General features: G+C 38.8%; 1 long non-coding RNA gene across 1 annotated transcript; it reads left to right on the forward strand.

The window, feature by feature from the left end:
• Nucleotides 1-15,684: 15,684 nt before the first annotated feature.
• On the forward strand, nt 15,685-16,762 carry LOC130708454 (uncharacterized). The gene is made up of 2 exons (XR_009008675.1): nt 15,685-15,937; nt 16,421-16,762. It is a non-coding gene; the product is annotated as an uncharacterized LOC130708454 (long non-coding RNA).
• Nucleotides 16,763-21,040: the final 4,278 nt, after the last annotated feature.

Here is a 21,040-nt window from a genome sequence, read left to right on the forward strand (position 1 = left end):
TGGTTCAATGAACCAATCTCATAATTGGCCACTTGGAAAATTCTCATTTGGGCTTTCCCTTTAGCCTTGTCCAAGTATCCTACATTTTGACTGCACTAAAAGATTACTAAATACAAGAAAGGAAAAGGAGAAAGGAGAAACATATTAACCTGTGCACTTACCATATTTTATACACCTATCATCAATCTACAGGAGGGCCAGTTCCACAGCTAAGGTGCTAAGGTCTCCCAGAGCCTTCTGCTATGGCCCAACTGCACCAGAAGGTTTGAGGTGAACTGACTATATGTAATAGAGGTTTAATTCTCGTGGTAAGGTAGCAAGTGAAAGATGAAGTACAGCAAGGGACAGGTACGGCCAGAAGAATTTTTCAGCAAACTTTCTTTAATTTTCTACTCAACATTAGTAATAATCAGATATTCTGTGGGTGATATTTCCTTCCTTGAATGGTTTATGGAAAAAGCCATCACCTACCCTTCCTGAGACAGGCAGAAAAAGAGACAGACTTGTGTACACACAACTCCATAAACATGACATGGAGGTCAGACCCCTGCCTCACTCACTCATGTCTGAGATGACTGACAGTAATGTTATCTGATTCTAACTCCTTCTTTCTCATTTGGGACTCAGGGAAGTGGGCCACCTTTAAGAGAAATATCACCAAGTAGGAAGCATATAAAAGTTCCCTTGGCAAAGAACAGACACACAGACTTCACCAGGTCTCTCATGCTTTTATTCCCTCTCTTGTAACTTAGGTAAATGGCCTTTTGGGAAGACAATGGTCCCGCCTCATGGTATTCTCAAGTGACAGCTTGGCATATCTATCTTTTCTGAAATGAAAAAGAATTGTTACAGCACAAATGGCCAAAAATCTTGTCCTGCAAAGTGGTATTTTCCAAGGGGCCACTGAACACCAGGCAGGCTTGAGTTTCCTTAATAAAGTCCCAAACCATTGTCAGTGCAGCTACAGCCAAACTCAGCTACAGCCTTGGCCTCTGTCATAGTCCCCCAACATCCAGCAGGTACCCCAGACACTCACATCTGTCTAATTGTTACCACTTTTGTGGCCTTTTCCCAGCCCACACATTTGCTTCTGTCTTTCCCCTGACTTCATATTTGCCCCTGTTCATACCCTTGTTTCCTCCAGCCTTTTCCTACCCAGTCCCCACTACTTCTCCCCATCCCCCCTGCTCACTTATTTCAGGATTTTCACTCAATCCCTTTTCTTCTCAACAGTTCTTTTCTGTTTTTCTAGTCCCTCCCGGTCACTTGGTCATTGATCAAAAGACATCTTTTGAGAGCGATAATAAAAAGTTTTGGCAAGGATGTGAAGAAATTGGAACCCTCATACAACGCTGGTGGGAATATGCAATGGTGCAATTGTTAGAGAATAAAGTCTGTCAGGAGGGAATTCACAGAACCTGTGGAGTAGGATGTGCCAGGAATCTGTCTCTCCATCTAGACAAAAATTGCACTGACAGAATCTGTCTGGTGTAACTATGTTGGAAATCTGGAGCCTATTGAAGGCTTGCAACTTCCAGGGAAGTCTTGGATGGTAAATTGCAGTCAATTTGGGGCAATTTCAGCTCTTACCACAGTAGCAGCTACCCATCCCCCAACTACAGCCATGTGGCAGGCAGCTGTGCACGTGTTCTATGCGCAACTTGAACAGAGCTTGTAGGAGATGGGATGAGGAAAAAGGAGTCTATCCTCCAAATATGGGGGGATCTGTGCTCTAATTGTTTTTGGGGGTTTTTTTGTAATGTATTTTTTTAACATCTTTATTGAAGTATAATTGCTTTACAATGGTGTGTTAGCTTCTGCTGTATAACAAAGTGAATCAGCCATACCTATACATATATCCCCATATCTCCTCCCTCTTGCATCTCCCTCCCACCCTCCCTATCCCACCCCTCTAGGTGGACACAAAACACCGAGCTGATCTCCCTGTTCTATGAAGCTGTTTCCCACTAGCTATCTATTTTACGGTTGGTAGTGTATATATGTCCATGTCACTCTCTCACTTTGTCCCAGCTTACCCTTCCCCCTCCCCGTGTCCTCAGGTCCATTCTCTATGTCTGTGTCTTTATTCCTGTCCTGCCCCTAGGTTCTTCAGAACCAGTTTTTTTTTTTTTTTTTTTAGATTCCATATATATGTGTTAGCATACAGTATTTGTATTTGTCTTTCTGACTTACTTCACTCTGTATGACAGTCTCTAGGTCCATCCACCTCACTACAAATAACTCAATTTCATTTCTTTTTATGGCTGAGTAATATTCCACTGTATATATGTGCCACGTCTTCTTTATCCACTCATCCGTTGATGGACACTTAGGTTGCTTCCATGTCCTGGCTATTGTAAGTAGTGTGCTCTAATTGTTGATTGCTGCTTCTGGTCACAGAGGCACAGATGAAGAGGCATGCAATCATTGTTGCTGCACCTTTGCCCACTGTTGCAAGCCCCTCCTATTTTGGCTAATGTGATTTCCAGGAAATGTCAAGGGCTGGTGCCATTTTATCCCACTACATGTTTTGCTTTTCCTCATTCAGAAGCCAGACATTAAAGACTAGGACATCCAAAAACAAGCGCACATACAGGAAAAATTTAGAAAGTTGCTGGGCATGCCTAAAGTATCAGAAAAGACAGAAGAAGACATTAAGTTTATATCACAGGCTGATGCTCAGCACAGAGAGGCTGCAATAGTCAACAAAAACAAAACCAATAGACAAAAACAATGACAAAAAATAACAAGCCCTGGGGAAGGCTAGAAACCCTGATTTCCAGAGTTACTGAATTATTAAATTCAAGTGTCCAGTGTTCAGAAAAACCACAAGGCATACAAAGAAACAAGAAAGTATGGCCCAGGGACTTCCCTGGTGGTCCATTGGGTAAGATTCCACGCTCCCAATGCAAAGGGCCTGGGTTCAACCCCTGGTCAGGGGACTAGATCCCACATGCATGCCACAAGTAAGAAAAGTCCACATGCCGCAACTAGGAAGTCCGCATGATGCAACCAGAAGATCGTGCATGCCGGACTTCCCTGGTGGCACAGTGGTTAAGAATCCACCTGACAATGCAGAGCACACGGGTTCGAGCCCTGGTCCGGTAAGAACCCACATGCCGTGGAGCAACTAAGCCCGTGTGCCACAACTACTGAAGCCCGCGTGCCTAGAGCCCGTGCTCTGCAACAAGAGAAGCCACCACAGTGAGAATCCCGCACACCGCAACAAAGAGTAGCCCCCACTCGCCGCACCTACAGAAAGCCCGCACACAGCAATGAAGACCCAATGCAACCAAAAATAAATTAATTAGTTAATTAACTTAAAAAAATAAATGGATATTAAAAAAAAAAGATCCCGCATGCCACAACTAAAGATCCCACATGCCACAGCTAAGACCCAGCACAGCTGAAATAAATAAATAAATAAAATATTACACACAATAAAGAAAGTATGCCTCATCCAAAAGAAAATAATAATTCAACAAAATTTGTCCCTGAAAAAGACTTAACATAAGACACATTAGACAAAGTCCTCAGAATAACAATCTTAAAGATGCTTGAAGAATTAAAGGAAGATGTGGAAAAAATCAAGAAAACGATGTATGAACAAAATGGATATATCGATAAAGAGATAGAAAACCTTAAAAGAAATCAAAATGAAATTCTGGAGCTGAAAATTACAAAAACTGAAATTTAAAAACTTACTAGAAGGATTCAAAGACAGTTTTGAGCAGGCAGAAGAAAGAATCCATAAACTTAAATACAGGACAATGGAAATTATCAAGGTTGAGGAACAAAAAGAAAAAAAAGAATGAAGAAAAGTGAACATAGCCTAAGAGAAATAGGGACACCATCAAAAGAACTAACATATGCATCATGGGAGTCCTAGAAGAAGTAGAAGAAAGATAAATGGGCAGAGAGGATACTCGAAGAAATGATGACTGGAAACTTCTCAAATTTGAAGAAAGACATGAAAATAAACATACAAGAAACTCGATAAACTCCAACTGAGATGATCACAAAAAACCCACACCAAGACACATTAGAATCAAACTTTCGAGAGTTAAAGATAAAGAGCAATCTTGGAAGCAGCAAAAGAGAAATTAATCATCACTTACAAGTGATCCTCACTAAGATTATAAGCAGATTTCTCATCAGAAACTTTGGAGGCCAGAAGACAGTGAGCTGATTTATTCAAAGTGCTAAAAGGAAAAAAACCTCTCAAGCAAGAATACTATATCTGGCAAACTGTTATTCATAAGTGAGAGGAAAATCAAGACATTCCCAGAGAAACAAATGTTAAGGGAGTTTCTGACCACCAGACCTTCCCTGCAAGAAATGATCATTAAAGTCCTATGAAGTGAAATGAAAGGACAAAGATGGTAACTCAAAGGTGTGTGGAGAAATAAAGATCTTAATAAAGATAGATACGTGGACAAATATAAAAGCTTGTATTACTGTGACAATGGTTTGTAACTATACTTTTTGTTTTCTGTATATTTTAAGAGACAAATACAGTGGGATAGATTTAGAAATCAATAACACAAAGAAAACTGGAAAATTCACAAAACGGTGGAAATTAAACAACACACTTTTAAACAACAAATGGGTAAAAGAAGAAATCACTAGGGAAATTCAAAAATAGAGATGAATGAAAACAAAAACATACCAAAACTTATGGCTCTCAATGAAAGTGGTGTTAAGGAGGAAAGTTATAGCTATAACAGCTTACATTTAAAAAACAAGAAAGATCTCATATCAACAACCTAACTTTACAACTTTAGGAACTTAAAAAGAAGAACAAACTGAAACCAATCTAGCAGAAGGAAGGAAATAAAGATTAAGCCAGAGATAAATGAAATACAGTATACATAAACAATAAAGAAAATCAATAAAACCAAAAAGTGTTTCTTTCAAAAGAGGAACAAAATTGGCAATACTTTAGCTAGATGGACCAAGGAAAAAAAAGAGAGAAAACTCAAATTACTAACACCAGAAGTGAAAGTGGGGGCATTACTATCAATTCCACAGAAATAAAAAGGAAAGTACTGTGAATCTTTGTACTCCAAAAAATTGAATAACTTAAATTAAGTGGACAAATTCCTAGAAACACAAAACCCACCAAGACTAAATCACAAAGAAATAGAAAGAGAATAGACCTGTAACTGGTAAGGAAATTGAATCAGTAATCAAAAATGTCCCCAGAAATAAAAACCCTGGATCTGTTGGCTTCACTGTGAATTCTACCAAACATTTTAAAATGCACTAATACCAATCCTTCTCAAATTTTTCAAAATATGAAAGAGGAAGGAACAGTTCCTAACTCATTCTATGAAGCCAGCATAACCCTGACACCAAAGCCAGACAAAGATACTACAAGAAAACTACAGACCAATATCTCTTATGAAACTTGATGCAAAAATCCTCAACAAAGTACTACCAAACAAAATTCAGCAGCATGTTAAACGGATTACGCACCTTGACAGAGCAAGAATGCAATGCATTCCCGGAATGCAAGGATGGTTCAAAATATGAAAATCAATCAATGTAATATGCCACATCAAGAAAATGAAGGGAAAAAACCACATGATCATCTAAATTGATGCAGGAAAATTATTTGAAAAAAATTGAACATCTTTTTACGATAAAAACCGTCAACAAAATAAGAATAGAAGGAAACTACTTCCACATAATAAAAGCCATATATGAAAAACCCATAGTAAACATGTGATGAAAGATGGAAAGCTTTTTCTCTAAGATCAGAAACAAGACAAGGATGCCCACTTTCACTACTTCTATTCAACATAATACTGGAAGTTCTAGCCAGAACAATTAGGCAAGAAAAAGAAAAAAAAGACATCCAAATTGGAAGGGAAAAAGTAAAATTATCTCTGTTTGCAGACGATACAATCTTATATCTAGAAAATCCTGACAACTCCAAAAAAATATGTTAGAACTAATAAATGAATTCAACCAAGTGATACAAAATCAACACACAAAATTACTTGCATTTCAGTACACAAATAATGAACAACCTGAAAAGGAAATTACAAAGACAATTCAATTTACAATAACATCAAAAAGAATTAAATATTGATACTTAGGAATTATCTTAACCTTAACCAAGGAAATGGAAGACTTATACAATGAAAATGACAAAATATTGGTGATAAAAATGAAAGATGACAAAATAAGTGGAAACACATTCCACATTCAAGGACTGGAAGAGTTAATATTGTTAAAATGTCAGTATTATGCAAAGCGATCTACAGATTCAATGCAATCCTTATTAAAATTCCAAAGATATTTTTTGCAGAAATAGAAAAATCCATCCTAAAATTCATATAGAATTTCAAGGGACCCCAAATAACTGAAACAATATTGAAAAAAAAAGAACAAAACTGGAGGACTCACACTTCCTAATTTCAAAACCTACTACAAAGCTATCATAATCAAAACAGTGCAACAAGTGCAACATTGGCATGAAGACAGACATATAGATCAAAGGAATAGAATAACGAGCCAGAAATAAGCTCTTTATTATATGGTGAAATGATTTTTGACAAGGTGCCAAGACCATTCAATAAAGGACAGTCTTTTCAACAAAAGGTACTGGGAAAACTGGATATCCACATGCAAAAGAATAAAGTTGGAAAGTTGGACCCTTGCTTAACACTGTATATAAAAATTAGCTCCAAATCGATCAAAGATTTAATGTAAGACCTAAAACAGTAAAACTCTGAGAAAAAAAAAACAAAACATGGAACAAAAGCTTCACAACTTTAGATTTGCCAGTGATTTCTTGGATATGACACCAAAGGCACAGGCAACAAAAGTAAAAGTAGACAAATTGAACTTCCTGAAAATTTTAAATTTTTTGTCAAGACATTATTCACAGAGTAAGAAGGCAACCCACAGATTGAAATAAAATATTTGCAAATCATATGTCTGATAAGGGATAATTATCCAGAATACACAGAGAACTCCTAAAACTCAACAACAAAAACAAACAACCTGATTCAAAAATGGGTAAAGGACTTTAATAGATATTTCTCTAAAGAAGCTATACAAAAGGCCAATAAGCACATGAAAAGATGATCAACTTCACTAATCCTTCAGGAAACGCAAATGAAAGCTGCAATGAGATACGACCCTACACCCATTTACATGGCTACAATCTAAAACAACAACAACAAAACAATGTGTTGGTGGTGAAGTGGAGAGATTGGAACCCAGTGCAGTGTTGGTGGGAATGCAATATGGTATAGTCACTGTGGAAAACACCATGAGGTTCCTTGAAAAATTAAAATTGAATTAGCATATGATCCAGCAATTCCATGTTTGGGTATATATCCAAATGAAATGAAAGCAGGGTCTCAAGGAATATCTTCACACCCATGTACATAGAAGCATTATTCACTACAGCTAAAATATGGAAGCAACCCAAATGTCCATCACCAATGAATAGGTAAGCAAAATGTGGTACATACATACAGTGGAAGATTTTTCAGCCTTAAAAAGGACGGAAATTCTGCAATATCCTACAACATGGATGAGCCCTAAAGACATTATACTAAGTGAAATAAGCCAGTCACAGAAAAACAAATATTATATGATTCCACCTATATGAGGTACTTAGAGTAGTCAAAATCATAAAGCGATAAAGTAGGGTAGTGTGTTGCCAGGGGCTAGAGGGAAGGGAGAAAGGGGAGTTATTATTTAATAGGTAACAGAGTTTCAGATTTGCAAGATTTGTTGGAGGGGATGATGGTGATGGTTATATAGCAATGTGAAAGTATTTAATACCATTACACTTAAACGTAGTTAAGAAGGTAAATTTTACGTTATGTGTATTTTAACACAATTTTTAAGAAGGAGGAAAAAGTCTGGCAGTTCCTCAAAAGGTTAAACTTAGAAATACCATATGATCCACCAGATGGTGGATCTACTAGACAAAGACAACTGTCTTTGAAATAACTGTCTTAAGGATGTTCAAAGAACTCAAGGAAGATGTGGTTAAAGTCAAGAAAACAATGTACAAACAAAATGGAAAATGTCAATAAAGAGATAGAAAACATAAAAAAAATCAAAAGGAAATCATAGAGCTGAAAATTACAACAACTGGCAAAAAAAAAAATCACTAAAGGAATTCAAAGGCAGATTTAAGCAGGCAGAATAAGGAATTTGTGAACTTGAGGAAAAGAAATTATTGAAGCTGATGAACAGAAAAAGACTGAAGAAAAGTGAAAAATGCCTATGGGACTTATGGGGTACTATCAAACAGATCAACATACCCATAGTTGGGAGTCCTAGGAGGAAAACAAAGAGACAGAGAAATTATCTTAAGAAATAATGGCTGAAAACTTACCAAGTTTGATGAAAGATATGAATACAAACATCCCAAGAGCTCAACAAACTCAAACTAGGATGAGCTCAAAGAAATCCACACCAAGACACGTTATAATTAAACTTTCAAAAGACAAAGACAAAGAGAGAATCTTGAAAGCAGCAAGAATGAAGCAACTTGTCACATACAAAGGATCCTAACTAAGATTATCAGTAGATTTTTTTCATCAGAAACTTTGGAGGCCAGAAACAGTGGGCTGATACATTCCTAAGTGCTAAAAGAAAAAAAAAAATGAACAGCTAACAATCCTATAACCAACAAAACTGTCTTTCAAAAGTGAGAAAGTAATTAAGACATTTCAGGTAAACAAAAAATAATGTAGTTTGTGACACTAGACCTGCCTTGCAAGAAATTCTAAAGGGAGTCCTACAAGTTGAAATGGAAGGACACAAGACAGTAGTTTAAAGCTGAATGAAGAAATAATCCTCAAGAAATGTAAATATATGGGCAATTATAAAAGCTAGTATTATTCTAACAACAGTTTGTAACTCCACTTTCTGTTTCCTCCATGATTTAAGAAACTAATACATAAAAAGTTATTAGTCTAAATGCTAATATTATTCAAACTTTGGTTTGTAACTCCACATTTTGTTTTCTACATAATTTAAGAGATAAATGCATTTAAAAAAATTATTAGTTCATGTTTTTGGACACACAATGTATAGATGTAATTTCATGACATCAGTAACTGAAAGGAGTGGGGACAGAGCTGAAAAGGAGCAGAGTTGCTTTATGTTATTGAATTTAAGCTGTTATAAATTCAAATTAGAATGATTTAACATGAGGATGTTAAATGTAATCCCCAAGGTAACCACAAATAAAATAGTTAAAACATGAAAGCAACCCAAGTGTCCATCGATAGATGAATGGATAAACAAAATATGGTGTATGAATAGAATGGAACATCTTTCAGCCTTAAAAAGGAAGGAAATGCTGCCACAGGCTACAACATAGATGAACACTGAGGACATGATGCTAAGTGAAATAAGCCAGTCACAAAAAGACAAATTCTGTGTGACTCCACTCATATGAAGTGCCTGGGGTAGTCAAATTCATAGAAACAGACAGTAGAATGCTGGGGGCCTGGGGGAAAGGAGGAATGAGGAGTTATTGTTTAATGGGTAGAGACTTTCAGTTTTGCAAGATGAAAAGAATTCTGGAGATGGATGGTGGGAATGGTTGCACAACAATATGAATCTATTTAATGTCACTGAACAGTACACTTGAAAATGGTTAAGATGGCAAAAACTATGTTACATGTATTTTACCATAATAAAAAAGAGCAAGGGAGTGGCTGAGTTCCTGAAAACAGGTGTGTGGGTGAGGGGATTGCTCAAGCCTTCAGAGCTTGGAAGTATGAGCTCTGGAGTGTAGTCTTCCCTGTGCTTTCATGTTGATGATTTTGCTTGGACCTCACAGTCATCTGTGCAGAAGGCAGATCCTTACTTCCCCATTTTAAAGATCAGACTAGAATGTAAACTGGGAATGTAAATTGATACAGCCACTATGGAGAACAGTATGGAGGTTCCTTCAAAAACTAAAAATAGAACTACCATACGATCCAGCAATCTCACTACTGGGCATATATCCTGAGAAAACTAGAATTCCAGAAGAGTCATGTACCAAAATGTTCATTGCAGCTCTATTTACAATAGCCAGGACATGGAAGCAACCTAAGTGTCCATCAACAGATGAATGGATAAAGAAGATGTGGCACATATATACAATGGAATATTACTCAGCCATAAAAAGAAACAAAATTGAGTTATTTGTAGTGAGGTGGATGGACCTAGAGTCTGTCATACAGAGTGAAGTAAGTCAGAAAGAGAAAAAGAAATACCGTATGCTAACACATATATATGGAATATAAGAAAAAAAAAAAAAAAGGTCATGAAGAACCTAGGGGCAAGACGGGAATAAAGACACAGACCTACTAGAGAATGGACTTGAGGATATGGGGAGGGGGAAGGGTAAGCTGGGACAAAGTGAGAGAGTGACATGGACATAGATACACTACCAAACGTAAAATAGATAGCTAGTGGGAAGCAGCCGCATAGCACAGGGAGATCAGCTTGGTGCTTTGTGACCATCTAGAGGGGTGGGATAGGGAAGGTGGGAGGGAGGGAGACGCAAGAGGGAAGAAATATGGGAACATATGTATATGTATAACTGATTCACTTTGTTAGAAAGCAGAAACTAACACACCATTGTAAAGCAATTATACTCCAATAAAGATGTTAAAGAATAAAATAAAATAAAAAAAGATGTTCTTCAGGGAGAAGGAAAATAATACAGGTCAGAAACTCAAATCTACATAATAAAGAGTATCAGAGAATGAATAAGTTGAAGGTGAAATAAAAACATATTTTTCTTATTCTTTTGTTTAAAATAATATTAGCAGCAAGGTATTCAGTTATGTATGCTTATGTGTGTATGTATGTGTATATAGTAAACAAACTCTTACCAAAAAATCCAACAATAGCACTTTTTGGTATTTACTCAAATGAACTGAAAATGTATGACTATGCAGAAATCTGCACATAAATGTGTACAGCAGCTTTATTCATTCATAATTACCAAAACTTGGAAGCAACCAAGACATCCTTAAGTAGGAGAATGGATGAATAAACTGTGATACATCCACAATGGAATACTATTCAGCACTAAAAAAATGAGCTATGAAGCCATGAAAAGACATGGAGGGACCTTAAATGCATATCTCTAAGTGAAAGGAGCCAACCTGAAAAGGCTACAAGCCACATGATTCCAACTACTGTATATGACATTCTGGAAATACTAAAAACTATGGGGACAGTGAAAAGACTAGCGGTTGCCAAAGGTTAGAAGAGAACAAGGGATGAATAGCTGGAGCACAAAAGATTTTTAGGGCAGTAAAACTTCTGTATCATACTATAATTGTAGATACCTGTCATTATAAGTTTGTCAAAGCCAGTAGAATGTATAACATCAAAAGTGAACCCTAATATAGCCTATGGACTTTGGGTGATAATGATGTATCAGTGTAGGTTGATCAATTGCAACAAACAGACCTCTCTGGTCGGGGACGTTAACAGTGGATATTGATAGTGGAATAGACTGTGCCTTGTAGGGACAGGGAGTAAATGGGAAATTTCTGTGCTTTCTGCTCAGTTTTGCTGTGAACCTAAAACTGCTCTAAAAAAGAACTTATTCATTAAAAAAAAAAAACATAACCACAGGTAGCAAAGACATGAACAGTATTGTTCTGTTGTTATTTTTATGGTGATTACATTGTTAATTTTCCTTACAGGAAGTGAGGAAGTGTTTTAGCTATATTAGTAAATTTCTAACCACCTGCTCATTCCCTTGGGAATTCTAAGAGGTTTTAGAACTCATTGGGAAAACCACTTACTCTCCACAGAAATGCAGCTTTAGTATTTAAATCCACATTTAATCACGGAAATAAAAAGGAACACAGTGTTAAGTGGGTAGCCTTGCAAACGTCTTAAACACTATTGTGCAAACCTGCCATTGAGAAGTCCAGCTCAAAGAAATCCAGCAAAGGGGATTGGCATGTTGTCAAACTCGTCCTACTCCCTGTGGATCCTGAATGTTTGACTCCAGAAACCTGGCACTTCATTTTAATCAAGATTTTCAAGAAGACACAGGACATTCCTACTTTCCTTGGCTCCTTCCCCATTTCCAACACAAATAAGATGTGCTCTGGGCTCAGGACTAGCATGGCCACACACCCGAACACTCAAATGTTTGGAATGAAGAAGGAGTGGTTATTAATTTCCTCCAGTCTGTGACATAAAAAACAAACAAACTCAGCTTGAGAGCTCAAGGTTGCAGACAAAAAGCACAATAGGATTTCATTTTAAAAATCTGATTGAACACAACTCGGTCCAGAATTTGGGAGAAGGAAAGATTTTGGGGCTCCACCTAGGAGGGTCTGGACCCTGCATTTGGAGGGCACTTTGCTCAAGATGGAGAACAAGCTGACTTTCAAATCAAGTAATTATGAGAAACGAGGAGAATAGGGACTATAAGGAGTTTAGAGCCTCCCTTGGCCTCCGCTTGGCGCTGCCCTGATTCCACCACCTCCTTTTTGAGCGCCTCTCTGAGTCCCTACCACTTGGACCAACATGGCAGCTCATGATGGGCTTTTATGTTGCCCTATACATAATTTGGCTTGAACTTTATGCTAACTAGAACAACCCGTCTTGTGGTCTATGAAACATACATTGTACATCTGCTTTAACCATTAAAGAAAAGGGTGCATTGTCCAGGGGTAAAGAGTGTCCATCTGGAAGACAGAGATAAATGCCTCCCTTCCTGGGGCGCCTTTGATGATAAGGCTTCCTTCCTACGAGCTAAGGCCATACTGACTCGCTGTGGATGTGCCAATCTGTCTTTCTTGAAACCTTGAAGAAATGTACCCCCATCAGGTTTGATGTTCTGTTCCGACAAAATATCAAACTGTCCTGAAAACCATGCTTCTCTGGAGCATTTCCTCAGAGCTATCTGAGAAGCTGTCTTCTGGGCTATAGTCCCCAGTTTGGCTTGAATAAAACTCTCCTCTATTCTTACTATAGATTGGTTTATTCAGTGTTTCCAGTGACATCAGCAATCTTAGCGAGCACCCTGTCAAACCCCTTCATCTACAGATCAGGAAACTGAGGTTAAGAAAGGTGGAATGACTCACCTGAGGACACCAAGAAAATAAGCAGCAAGCACAGAAGGGAGGTCAGTCACCAATAGGTTACCCTTGTTCACTGTGCCAAGATGAATTGTGCCAACTGTCTGACTCCTTCCTTTAAACCTTGCTGATTGAGGTGGGAGGAAGAAAGGGCGTGAAATATAAACATGACACAGAGGGTCCTTTTGCCTTATTCTCTGATCATATTTTTGTTCAGGGTACATATGAATGCTTTCTTCAACCTAGATGACCCAGATGAAGCCACAGGTGTGCATGTCTGGTCCACCTCTGCTGGGGATCCTGGCAAGTCACCTAGTAACTCCCTAAATTGGCTCTGAACACATCCTCCAACTTCCAGGTAATGGGTCCCTGCCCTTCTGTCACCACTGAAACTGGAACTTCTCCAATGATTACAATAACTGCCAGTTATTACTGTCTATTACTGTGCTAGGTGCTTCATATTTATTAAACCATTTTCTCTTCATGATAATCCAAGAGGGAATTACCATTTCCATGGTACAGATGAGAAAACTAAGAAAGCAGAGGGATTCTTTTAAATGTGCGGAGAAGGTTAAAGCTAGGACAGGAGACCAGACCCATTCACCTGGGCCTGGGCTACACTCATTCCCCCGCTCTGGGGACTGTGGCCTTCTGTCCCCACTCCAGCTCCCAGACATGGGCCTGCAGCCTTCCCAAAAGAATCAAACTTAAATCTTTTTTTTATTCCATGAACACATCACAGCTGGAACCCAAGCTAGACCCAGAGCCTGGGGCTCCTTGACTATCTAATAAAGAAGATTGGTATGATTACTTTGTTTCAGGGTCTTCACCTAATAAAGAAATGTAATAGATGGAAAAATAGAGAGAAGAAAGGAGAAGTGAGGAAGGGAGAGAGAAAGATACTAAAGCAAACCTCCCTATACTGGCTTATCTCACTACCCTGGGGGTATTCATAGTAGTGCAAAGCAGTGCATCAATACATACATGCATACATATACATACACACATGCATGCACATACAAACACACGAATGCATGTGTATATGCAGGAGTGTGTAGACATGAATATATATGTAATGTATATATTTGACTCTAATGTATAAAACTAGTAAGGATTGGTTGTACATGATTGTGAGTCATTGAAATGGAAATGCTAAATGCATGTGAAAAGATGCTTCCTGAATGACAACTGCAAGTCATCCATCTCAACCAGTGGAACAGGAAGAGGGGACACTTGGGCATCCCACGATCACCTGGTGGGATCTGAATAGCTCCGACTTCTCTTTTTCCCTGTCACTGGGGAAGGTCGTTAACTGTGCTGGGTGGAAGGTGCCCCGCCCCTGCCTCTGTGCCTTTGCCCACGCTGTTCCTGTCTCCTGAAAACCTCATTCCCAACTCCCTACTCAACCCCTCAGTTCATCCTCCTCCTCCTTAAATGGCCCAGCTTAAGTCTTCCTATTCCAGGAAATGTTTTCCTGATCAACACAAGCTCACAACTCTTTTCTTGTCTGAAACCCTATACAATGAGTTCTTCTTTACTGTTATTTATTGTTGAGATTGTCATGAGGAGTTAGGGAGATAAGTGACATAAAAGCTCCCAGCACTAAGTCTAAAACATGATAGGTACTCAACAGTGAAGACTGCTATGACTATGCTGGAAATAACATAGAACAGGAAGCAAAATAAAAACAAAAATGTAAGTTTCTTGTAGAAATGTTTCATTTTAAAACATCCGGATTTTTTTTTCCCACACAATAGTAGTAAGGGTCTAGGTGAATGTAGGTTACGTGCTAGACACAGTTCTGAGCACTTAGCATGTGCTGTCTTGTTCTGTCTTGTTTATTCCCCCACGGTCATCCTTGGAAATGGGTTCCACCATCATCCTTGCTTGACAGATGAGGGAATGAGGCACACAACTAGGAAGAGGGTGTATGGGACTTAACCCATCCTCCAGACCACTCTGCACCCCCTTGCTCTCCCCAACACTAAGCACAGATCTTGTAAGGTCAGAAGGTTCACTTTCAAAATAGCATTTCCTTTTTAAAAAAAATTTTTTTAATTTTATTGAAGTATAGTTGATTTACAATGTTGTGTTAGTTTCTGCTGCACAGAAAAGTGACTCAGTTATATATATATATATCGTTTTTCATATTCTTTTCCATTATGGTTTATCACAGGATATTAAATATAGTTCCCTGTGCTATACAGTAGGACCTTATTGCTTATCCTATATATAATAGTTTGCATCTAAAATAGCATTTCCTTTTGTCCAAGCCCAAAGCCCAAAGCCCAAAGCCCCTGGTGACTTTAAGTTCACGGTTCTGTTTGTATGACCAGCAGAGTTGAGAATTGCAGTGTGCCTGGGACTTCCCTTTAAACAGCATGCTTCCCACTGCCTAGTACAAAAGCACAACACAGGAGAACAACAAACATTATCAACAGCATTTTTTCTCTTGAGTGTATTCATTTTAGCAGTTCAAATTCATTTTTCAAGTTTCCTATAAGCAGTTTCTCTATTAAATTGGATTCCTCAGAACTCATGTGAACTCTTCACTCTTTTTTCCTTCCCTAGTAAATTAGATTTGTTTTGTTTTGTTTTCTTTTGGAAATAGGATTTTGATTAAATTTTGTTTCCTTTGAAAGAATAAAGCAGTGAAAAGAATAAAACACTTTTAAGCAGGTAAAATTCTATTCTTCTCAGGAAGTGGAGAAAAGTTCACCGGCAGAACCCAGGGAAGATCTGGGCTGATTCCAGGCTGGCGTTGGGTTAAGCTGCAGTGCCTGATTCAGGGGCAACCGCACTGGGCAACCGTCCATCTGAGAGATGAAAATCCCTCAACTGCTGCTGGGGTGAGTCTCCTTGGTGGCCCAGATGCATTTCAGGGCCCAGCGCTCACTCCTGGCAGAAGCACTGCCCTGCAGTGGGCCCTGGAGTTGCCTCCAGTTCAGACACGGCCAGCTCACTCAGGGATCACGCAGGGGCCATTTAGGGCTCCCCCATTTGGCTCGATGAACCTTCAAGAGAAGGTAGGCCACTAGAATCATTTTCTACATTCCAGATATTTATCTGATATGACCTTTGAGCCCTTTATAAAGATATTCTCTACAGGTGCATAGTAGTAGTATTAAAGATCACCAATTAAGAGAAGACATTTTAATTAAAAACTAATATAGTTGTATACATATAGCTGATTCACTTTGTTGTACAGCAGAAACTAACACAACATTGTAAAGTAATTATACTCCAATAAAGATTTTTTTAAAAAGTTAAAAAAAAAAAAAAAAAAACTAATATAGTCATTGGAAAGAATGTTTATATTTTGCTCATTATAGGGAACAGAGATAGAGTTTGCTAAGGACCAAGGACTCCTGGCCCTGGGTCCTCTCAGTGGCTTCAGAACCAGGATGGCCTCTGCCACAGTGTTTCCCAGAGCTGCTCCCATCCATCGACTCCTCCTATTCAGAGAAGCGGAGAAAACCTGTCTATAACAGGTCTCCTAAAAGACAGTGAGGGGTCACGGGGTCCCAGCTCATGCAACTAACTTATTCCTGCCTCTCTGTACCTTGATGGGTAATGGCCGGACCACAGGAAGTATTTGCAACTCCTAGAAAAGAAGGGGATTACAAATTAACACAATGTAAATATAATAAAGTAAAATGTTATCCTAAAACAGAGAGGTGCACAACTGTTTTTCTTTTACAACGTGTCTCTGTCTCTAACTAGCTAGGTGACTTTGAACAAGTCACTTTATCCCCTGTCCTTCCGCCCCTGAGTTGTTCCCTCTGAAAAATGACTGAATTTGAACTTGATGGCTCCTGCATGCCCTTCATGCCCCGCAGTCCCGGGCACTCTGGGCTGCCATGCGGGGATGATGGCTTCTTGGCAGCTGAGGCATCAAGTGAGAGCAGCATGGTGTACCAGGTACTTGCAGCCACAACTTGATTTAATTTAAACTGTATTTCATGAGGTAGATATTAATATCCCCATTACAGATGGGAATACAGAGGTTTAGAGAGAATAAATGATATACCAAGGTTCCTAGAGCCGGTTAAGTGGTAGAGCCTGGATTCAAACCTTGAAAACCCATGCTTTTGGTGGCTCTGCGTTGAGATCCTGCCACTATGCTAGACATTGGAGTAACAACCCCAGGTACACAGCACTTACCTAGAGCCAGACACAGTTCTAAGCACTTTGCATATACTAATTCGCCTAATCCTCACAACGGTCTCATGCCATTTCACAATTGAGGAAACTGGGGCACAGAGAGATTAAACAACTTGCCCAAGGTCACAGAGCTGGTATGTATAGGAGGGGTATTCATAAGCACAAACGATAACTTAGAACTGGGTTTCTCCTTTAAAATAAAGTAGGGAAATACTATTTTTTTACATCTATCTGTAGAATATTGGCACAGAAATTTTTCCAATACCAAATCATCTACCTTTCAAAACTTCCTCCAATACTAAGATTCTGTTCCCCAAGAAACCTAGTCACAGCGTCACACCAGGACCCTCAGGTTGGGTATACTATAAAATACATTCGTTTCTAGAACAATTAATTTATCCTTCTTTAAGAGGGCTCTCCTAATTATGTTAATCTGCACTTTTAAAAAAAATGTGTAACGTAGTTATCCAAAACTTGAAAGATGAATAGGATTCTATAACATTATAAATTGTTTATTTGTAGTATCCTGAACTAAAACTTAATAATTTCACCAAGCATAAAATAAGCTCTTCTTTAAGTAAAATGCTGGACAATCATTGCTTGGACAATCTAAGATCACCCTTTTGAAGTTTTTCAGGATTTAGGATTCAATATAACATTTTTAAATGACTCAGTGTTTATACAACACCAGCACAGGGAGATGTGGGTGAAGGTGAGAGAGCAAAACACAGTGCTCATATATTTTATAATTATTTATTGAGTATGCACTAGATACTTGTGAATACAGTGATGGAAATATTGTCACAGCTCCTATCTTTGGTCAATGGAGAAGGCAGACATTAATTCATACATACACAACTACATACTTAGGTTTTATTACGTGAACCCAAGAAGTGCAGAGTCCTGAAAAATAAAGAAGTGCAGAGTCCTAAGAGAGCTTATAACTCAGGGAGGGGAGAGCTCCCTGAGAAAGTAATGTTTGAGCTGAGATCTGAAGGATATATATCTCAGATCGTGGTTGAGAGATGAGAGCATCCTAGGTACAGAGTGTGCATTCCAGGTACATGTGCCAAGACGCACAGCAGAGGAAAGGAAGGGCTAGTGGAGATGGGACACAGGAGGAAGGGCGCTTAAGGATGGAGCTTCAGGTAACGGCGTGGCTGGCACAGTGGCACATCCAACTCTACTCCCTCTTTCCCGAAAACAGAACCCCACTTTATTCAGGCAGTGGGCAGAGACCCCTTGATCTCAGTGAAGGCAGGCCCAGCCCCCAGACTCAAAAGATACGTCATAACCGGTTGGCTAATTCTTTGCCTCCTTTCCCAGTGACCGGAGAGGGGTTGGCAAGTGGCCAGTTCTGACCAATAAAGGAAAAATGCAAGCATGCTGGAGGGTTCTTGGGAAAAATTAGATTTCCAAATAAAACCTCAGAGATCAAGAGAAGACATCCTTTTTGCCTTGCCCCTCTTGTCCTGACTGTATGTGACAGTGCGGCACTGTGGTCATCTGGAATGCATGACAATCTTAACAACACAAAGCCACCGGGTGGAGGATGGCAGAGTGGAAAAGTAGCATCTGGGTCCTTGACATTTCCAAGCCTCTGAGCAAACCCTGGAACTGCCTCCCCCAGACTCCTTGATATGTAGGATCATGGAAGGCCTTTGTTTAAGTCATTATTGCTCAGGTCCTCTTATTCACAGCCAGATGCAACCAAAACTGATATGTGGGGGAAGACATTTGTTTCAGTGGTCTATTGTTAAGTCATGAACCACCTCAGAACTTGATGGCATAAAGCACCCATTTATTATTATCTCTCACAGTTCTGTAGGTTGACTGTGCCCAGCTGGGCAGTTCTCACTTGAAGTCTTACAGGTGGTTGCCGTCATACAAAAGCTGCAGTCATGTGAAAACTCGACCAGGTTGGATGCCCAAGGTGGCTCACTGACGTGTATGTTGGCTGGGTGCTCAGCTGGGGCTGTCAACCATTGTGCCTATTCATGGCTTTTTCACGCAGCTTTAGCAGCTCACAGTATGGTGGCTGGTTTCCTAGAGGGAGTATTCTAAAAAACAGTGTTCTAGCAGAAACAGTAAAGTTTTTTATGACCCACTTTCAGAAGCCACATGGCATCACTGGTCAAAAGCAAATTGCAGAGCCAACCCAGATTCAAGATGTGAATACCAGGAGGTGTAATTCAGTGGGAGGGTCGTCTTTGAAGACTAGGTGCCATACAGTTGAAGGATTTTAAGTGATGAGTGATGTAGTCAGATGGTTGCTGTATCGAATGGATCGGTGGAAAGGAAGATAAAATCGGGAGACCAGTGAAGTGGCTTTCGAGGATTGTGATTGACTCCAATATCCATTCTGTTCCTCCCATCGGGTATCAGCAAATCATCCCTTCTCTCCTTTACAGTGACTGATTCAGGTGTGGGCAGATGCAAGTCATGTAGACCAAGGAGACTTGAGCAGAACTCTCAGGGTCTCTTAGAAAATTCGTTCCTTGCCCTTAAGAAAAAACCTCTTGAAACCAGTCTCTCTCTTTGCCTGGACGTGAACATGGAATCATGCAGAACTGATTACCATCAGCTGCCGTCTTATAGCCAGTGAGGAGTACTGGTCTTAAAATTATCTTGATATTGGTCTTACAAAGAAGTTGATACTGTGGGTAGTGGAACAAAGATCTCAGAAGAACCAGAGGCTTCAATAGCTTTGTTGAGCCACAGGACTGGAGTTATCCAGGGATGACCTGAACCTCACATTTTAAATTTTTCACAAATTATTTGATTGATTGATTATCACTGCATATTTTGCAAGGCTACAGGTATAATTAAAGACATTAGAGCAGGTGTCCAGAAGGACAAGGAATGAGAATGGGAGTGGGGACTGGATACAAAGTGGGGGGAAACGAATGGATGGATGAATAAAGAGACTACAAGTGATTTATAAACTTAGCAGTCTGAATAACTCAACTTTATACCCCTACAATAATAAAAATAATACTAATGAATTGAGAGCCCTTAAGAAATATTATCTAAGAAAGGGTTGCAGGAATGGATTCAAGGGTGTGTATACAAAACTACCTGTTTGATATACTGCAGGGTAATGGGAGATTTAAGGGATTTTCAGTTAATTTTAATAATATGCCAACAAATCTATTTGATTTTAGATCCAAACAGAAATTTTTCTACATCCCACAATAAGATATTTTTCCACTGTTCAATACACATAAATCACTGATAACAGTGACTGACACATAATGCTAAATACGTTAGGTAAAATATTATAAAGAACAATTAAAGATACAACTTGGCTTAATTTTGATTTTTTTCCCATTTAGTACATATACTATATACACATATACATATATACTTACGTATATTATAGCTTAAGAATTCAGATAAAAGCACGAGGTTTATAAAAATAAAAATCTGTCCTGGCCCACCCTTCCCCAGCCCAGATTCCCATTTCCAAAAGGCAACTACTTCTTTGAGTTACTTCTAAAAATTTCTTTATATTTTTAAGCAGCTTGCTCTTCTTGTATTTATGATGTTTTCATTTTGCTGTTATTCATTAACAACATGTTATAGAAGATGAAGATTCAGGTGTCTTAACATTATCCCTCACACACATTTCAACATTTCACCAACTCCCATCTTCTCAATATAGTTGAACCCATTTTTCAGTTAAGTTCATTCACAGTGTTTCTATTATTAAATGACTTTAAACGTTGTTCACTGTCAAGCCAAATAGTGATTCCTCTCTGTAACATTTTTCTTCTGGGTTTAATTGC

This window comes from Balaenoptera acutorostrata, chromosome 6 (genome assembly GCF_949987535.1).
Source record: "Balaenoptera acutorostrata chromosome 6, mBalAcu1.1, whole genome shotgun sequence".
Taxonomy (NCBI): Eukaryota; Metazoa; Chordata; class Mammalia; order Artiodactyla; family Balaenopteridae; genus Balaenoptera; species Balaenoptera acutorostrata.